Genomic DNA, 6,898 nt, shown 5'->3' with positions numbered 1-6,898 from the left:
TCATTTCTTTGTTATTGGACAAACTTACAAAATCAGTGAGGGGTCAAATAATTATTTCCTCCACTGTATATATATATATATATATATATATATAGGAGGGAGCTACCATATTGCTTCTTCTAGTACAGTATGAGGGTACACAGAACACATTCTGTCTCTGTGTATTTGTAGTTTTACATATGGGAATGACTTGCAGGCTTACTTATTGCAGTTGATAAACACTTGTCTCTGCCGCCTAAGATCAAACAGCGCCATCTATTGATGATAGATAAATAGTAACATGCTGCTTAATGGGGAGATATGCCCCCCCCCCCATTGCAAACAGGTTTATTTTTATATATTTATATATTTTCTATATATATATATTTATATTTAAATAACACCGCAGGATATCCCCAGGATCCCCAGGTGCCTTTATATGGGGGGTCAGATGTGCACCCCCAGATCACAAAACTCATGAGCGTGCAGTTTGCAATATGGAAAAAAAGTCTCATTCATCCAGCAAGAGAGTTGACATCATTTTTATGGTCCCATAAAGCAGCACATGAAACTGCAATAAAGTGAAAGCACTCAACCATGCAACATCCTTCCCATATGTTTTAACAGTTGATCCCTTATTTGCATTCTTTGTAGGTTTAACCCTGTGAGTGCTGGGAGGATGTTGCAGTGTATTTACAGGGTTGTTTTGTTCAGCAGGGATAGCAGGCATTGTTCCACCAAAAGTACATGTTTTTACATAAAGGAGAGGGAAAGGGCTTTTCAGAAAGTGAAATAGATTTATTAATTACTTAACATTTTCCGTTTTCACTGGTCTGGAATTTGAAATTGTCCCAGCGATAACTGCACTCAACTAAACAGTTTGCTACATGATGTGCATCTTAGTAATTATGGAACATTATTGCAATTGTTTGATGTTTCTTAGTTGGTGTATTTTTTCTGCTCTTTAACCTATAAGCAAGTGCAGTGAAGGGAAGCACCATAAAGCACCATAGCCTCTGGGAAGGGACTGTGGCTGTGGGATAGCAGGTATAGTAGGGAGAGATGGTGCCTATAGTAGCAGTGGGATAATAGCTTCTGGGAAGGGACTGTGGCTGTGGGATAGCAGGTATAGTAGGGAGAGATGGTGCCTATAGTAGCAGTGGGGGGATAATAGCCTCTGGGAAGGGACTGGAGCTGTGGGATAGCAGGTATAGTAGGGAGAGATGGTGCCTATAGTAGCAGTGGGGGGATAATAGTCTCTGGGAAGGGACTGGGGCTGTGGGATAGCAGGTATAGTAGGGAGAGATGGTGCCTATAGTAACAGTGGGGGGATAATAGCCTCTGGGAAGGGACTGTGGCTGTGGGATAGCAGGTATAGTAGGGAGAGATGGTGCCTATAGTAACAGTGGGGGGATAATAGCCTCTGGGAAGGGACTGGGGCTGTGGGATAGCAGGTATAGTAGGGAGAGATGGTGCCTATAGTAGCAGTGGGGGGATAATAGCCTCTGGGAAGGGACTGGGGCTGTGGGATAGCAGGTATAGTAGGGAGAGATGGTGCCTATAGTAGCAGTGGGGGGATAATAGCCTCTGGGAAGGGACTGGGGCTGTGGGATAGCAGGTATAGTAGGGAGAGATGGTGCCTATAGTAGCAGTGGGGGGATAATAGCCTCTGGGAAGGGACTGGGGCTGTGGGATAGCAGGTATAGTAGGGAGAGATGGTGCCTATAGTAGCAGTGGGGGGATAATAGCCTCTGGGAAGGGACTGTGGCTGTGGGATAGCAGGTATAGTAGGGAGAGATGGTGCCTATAGTAGCAGTGGGGGGATAATAGCATCTGGGAAGGGACTGTGGCTGTGGGATAGCAGGTATAGTAGGGAGAGATGGTGCCTATAGTAGCAGTGGGATAATAGCCTCTGGGAAGGGACTGGGGCTGTGTGATAGCAGGTATAGTAGGGAGAGATGGTGCCTATAGTAGCAGTGGGGGGATAATAGCCTCTGGGAAGGGACTGGGGCTGTGGGATAGCAGGTATAGTAGGGAGAGATGGTGCCTATAGTAGCAGTGGGGGGGATAATAGCCTCTGGGAAGGGACTGGGGCTGTGGGATAGCAGGTATAGTAGGGAGAGATGGTGCCTATAGTAGCAGTGGGGGGATAAAAGCCTCTGGGAAGGGACTGTGGCTGTGGGATAGCAGGTATAGTAGGGAGAGATGGTGCCTATAGTAGCAGTGGGGGGATAATAGCCTCTGGGAAGGGACTGGGGCTGTGGGATAGCAGGTATAGTAGGGTGAGATGGTGCCTATAGTAGCAGTGGGGGGATAAAAGCCTCTGGGAAGGGACTGGGGCTGTTGGATAGCAGGTATAGTAGGGAGAGATGGTGCCTATAGTAGCAGTGGGGGGATAATAGCCTCTGGGAAGGGACTGTGGCTGTGGGATAGCAGGTATAGTAGGGAGAGATGGTGCCTATAGTAGCAGTGGGGGGATAATAGCCTCTGGGAAGGGACTGGGGCTGTGGGATAGCAGTTATAGTAGGGGGAGATGGTGCCTATAGTAGCAGTGGGGGGATAATAGCCTCTGGGAAGGGACTGGGGCTGTGGGATAGCAGGTATAGTAGGGAGAGATGGTGCCAAGATGGAGAGATTATAAAACAACTGGTAAAGGCTAATGCTCAGCAGCAGCGGACTAATCAAATACTGGTAGAGGCTGCTCAAGCATCCTTAAAGGAGCTGCAGGAGATACACCGTCAGCTTATGAAACTGATTGAGGCTATGGAGAGGGCACAGCCCTTACAAAGAGAGACTGTCTCTGTACAAAAAAGAGTGCAAGCTTCATTACAAAAGATGACATCAGAGGATGATGTGGAGGCTTTCCTTGCTATTTTTGAATGCAAGAATGGGAAAAACTTCCAACGGATCAGTTGGCGGGGGTAATTGCTCCTTTTCTAACCAAGCCCCAAAAGGCTTATTTTGATTTGAACAGTGAGGATGCAAAACAGTACCAAAAGCTGAGAAAAAAAAAATATATATATTTTGGCCCGGTTGTGAGTAACCACGTCTATGAGGAGTCAACTCCTGCACTGATGGTGGGAAGAGTGGGCGTTGAATGTTTTCTGAGTGCCTTACAAGTGTGGCTACAACGCTTTGCAGGCCAAGCTGATACCAGTCAAATGGTGGCCTTAGTTGAGTACTTTCTTTCTACAGAGGACTTTTTGCAAGGCTCTTCAGCTAAAAACGCTGGCCGTAAGAGTCAAAGAGCATCAGTCACAGGTAAAGTAGTGCCTGCCACTGAGGGGTGGAAAGATACTCCAAAAGGCAGAACTGATGTGGTGGCAAAGCCAGAGAGGTTGCAACCCTAAACCAGACTTGCAAGTTAGGGATAAGAGACAAGTAATTTGCGCTGCCACGAGCTAAGGCATATGTCAGCCAGTTGCCCACTCTCCCAGGAACCAATGGACTGCAGCACAGCTCAACAACAACTCTACCTATTTGCTAAATCCATGTGCCTTGCCCACCCTGATGCAGAGCTGGAGCAACAAATGTGTACCATAAAGTGGAAGGACATTCAGACGCATATTTGATGCATACTCAATGCACAGGGTACATAAGCTGATTGAAAGATTTGGCCAAGCAAGGTATATAACCACCCTAGACCTCACAAAAGGTTACTGGCAAGTGCCACCAACTGACAGGGCAAAAAAAAACCTGTTTTTTCTAACCCAGAAGGGGTATTTCAGTATAAGGTGCAGCCATTTGGTCTCCATGGGGCCCCAGCTACATTTCAGAGGCTGATGGACTGCATTCTTAAGCCCCATCTTAAAAGCGCTTCCGCTTACCTTGATGAAGTGGTTATCTTTAGCACAGACTGGCAAAGTTACCCAGAGTTCAGGCTGTTCTTGATTCTATCAGAACGGCTTGTTTAACAGCCAACCCTAAGAAATGCTCAACTGGGTTAGAAGAGGCCCATTACTTGGGGTATGTTATTGGTAGGGGTGTAATTAAGCCCCAGATACACAAAATTGAGACCATACAAAAATGGCCCCAACCACTGTAAAAAACAAGTAAGAGCTTTTCTAGGAATGGTGGGCTACTGCAAGAGATTTGTGCCCATTTTTGCCACTATTGCTGCTCCAGTCACTGAATTAACTAGGTGGGGAAAGTCTACCATGACTAAATGGAACCCAGAGCCAGCATTTCAAAATCTAAAAGCTGTCCTGTGTAAATGCCCTGTTTTGATCACCCCTGAAGACTATGAATTCATAGTCCAAACAGATGCCTCAGATCTGGGTCTAGGTGCTGTTTCACCCAATGGCCTACCTTAGCCAAAAGCAGGAAGGTTACACCCCTTTTTTACCATATTGATCCTGCTCCCCCATAGCATCTGAAAGAATGGGCTCTGGATTCACAAATAGAGAGCTTCTGGCAATGAGAATGAGAAACAAAGGAACCAGAAAAGCCTTAGTAATGTCGATCCTTTCCCTATAGGTCAGCTACTCAGCTTCCATGCCTTCCATCGCTGAACCTTCGCAATACCAACATCAAGCTTCTCTTCCCAATTTACCTGACTATTATCACCTCTCCCAAATTTGATACCCAGAATTCTAACCTGCTCTGGGGCTAGAGGAAAATTTTCAAGATCAAAACTTGGTTTCCCTTCTAAAACCCAAAAAGCTTCAGATTTTTCATGGTTGGCTGGAGACCCTGAGGCCTCAGGGAAACTTGTGATGTGCTCCAACAGCAATGACTCCTCCTCTGAACAAGACACAAGTCACATCATCCACATAGGTTATCCACATCCCTCAGAACCTGATTTAAGTCCCCGGCAAGAATCACAGGAGCAGATGTGTATAAGAACTGCTTTATTTCAGCTAGTAACTTTCTCCTCTCTGAAATGATCTGGGGCCCATACACATTTATCAGCCTCTCGAAAGACCCGTCAATCTGTACATCCAGCATTAAGCACCTTCCTAGCTGTATATCAGCTACCTTATTTACCTCAATTTTGTGTGGCTACTAAAGGGCATTGGGGGCGATTCACTAAAGGTAGTGATGGGCGAAATGTTTCGCCAGGCATGGATTCGCGGCGAATTTCCGCATTTCGCCATTGGCGGATTGTTCGCGGGCGAAAAAATAATAGTCGCGGGTGACAAAATAATAGTCGTGGACGACAAAATAATAGGCGCGCGACAAAATAATAGTAGCGGGCCACAAAATAATAGCCGCGCGACAAAATAATAGCCACGGGGACTAAATAATAGCCGTGGGCGACAAAAGAATAGCCGCGGGCAGCAAATTTTTTTTGATGTGCAACATTTTCGATGTTTCGCAAATTTTCCACTCATCACTCATCGCTCATCACTAACTAAAGGTCGATAAAACGAGCGCTATTTATAGCATGCGTTAAAAATGTTATCATTTCTTATTTTTTGCGACTTAACGCTCGATTCACTAAAAGGACAGGCGTCATAATTGAGAAGGGATGTTCTTTGTGTTATTTAACTCGCGATGAACGTTTTTCTTGCGTTATTTTCCGCCGTGTGCGTTATTTTCCGCTGCGCGCGATATATTTCGCCACGTGCTATATTCGCGCACGTTATTACGCATGTAACCATGACTTTCGGAAAACTACTGTTCTGAAAATGCCCATTTCCCTGCAAACTTGGAGGCTGCATCACTCTGGGGCCGACACAGACTGAATAAATCCCACTGCAAAGTCCTTATTGTGTTGCCAAAAGCTCACAAACCGCGATTTTCTTTAAGTACCGCCTGCCCCAAGTAGGTGTTAATATTCACACAGACTAATGCGATATTTAGCGCGTTTAGCGATATTTAGCGCATGTGAATCATGCGTTAGTATTATTTCTATTCGCTAATTAACGCAATGCAATAGAAATAACTGCGTTTTTTAGCGCATGCGAAATGACTTTGATGAATCGGTACTTAATTATCGCATGCTTTTTAACACAAAAAAGCATGCGAAAAGTGTTATTGACCTTTAGTGAATCGGCCCCATTGACTCAAGGGATGAAAACATAATTTTGCCCCTTTATAGGTGAGGTAAGGCCTCACCTTGAGTATGGGGGCAGTTTTGGGCTCCAGTCCTTAAGAGGGATATTAATGAGCTGGAGAGAGTGCAGAGACGTGCAACTAAACTGGTAAAGGGGATGGAAGGGTTAAACTATGAAGTTAGACTGTCAGGGTTGGGGTTGTTTGTTTTTTTTTTTTAGAAAAATGGGAATTATATGCAGATGGGGATGTTCTTTTTTCCCATAAAAACAATCAGTGCACCAGAGGCCTCCCCTTTAGATTAGAGGAACAGAGCTTCCATTTGAAGCAGCGTAGGGGGTTCGTCACGGGGAGGGCAGTGAGGGGGTTGGGGAATGCCCTTCCTAGTGATGGGGTAATGGCAGATTCTGTTAGTGCCTATAAGAGGGGCCTGGATGAGTTCTTGAACAAGCAGAATATCCAAGGCTATTGTGATACTAATACCTACAGTTAGTATTAATGTTTGTATATATAGTTTATGTATGTGAGTGTATAGATTGGTAAGTATAGGCTGTGTGTGCTGGGTTTACTTGGAAGGGTTGAACTTGATGGACTCTTCATGGGTCTTTTTTCAACCCTATGTAACTATATAATGCTGCCCCACATAATTATTTAATTTTTTGCTTCATTACATGACACTCGAATCAGACATGGGAATAAAGGACAGACTTGTTCAGTGCTGGGAAACTGTGCTTATTGCTCCCAACTCCAATTGCAGGAACAAAGAACATGGAGCCAGATTTACACAGATCAGCTGGGATTCTCATTGGAGGATTTTATGCATTTTAATGCAGCCGCTGGCCTTAAAGATTTGGGGCAAATTTTGGAAAAGTTTTATTGTGCCATATTGCTTTAAGAATACAACCCTGATGTTGCTGGACTA

Source organism: Xenopus tropicalis, chromosome 3 (assembly GCF_000004195.4).
Source record: "Xenopus tropicalis strain Nigerian chromosome 3, UCB_Xtro_10.0, whole genome shotgun sequence".
Taxonomy (NCBI): Eukaryota; Metazoa; Chordata; class Amphibia; order Anura; family Pipidae; genus Xenopus; species Xenopus tropicalis.
Note: the sequence above shows the minus strand (reverse complement) of the source record.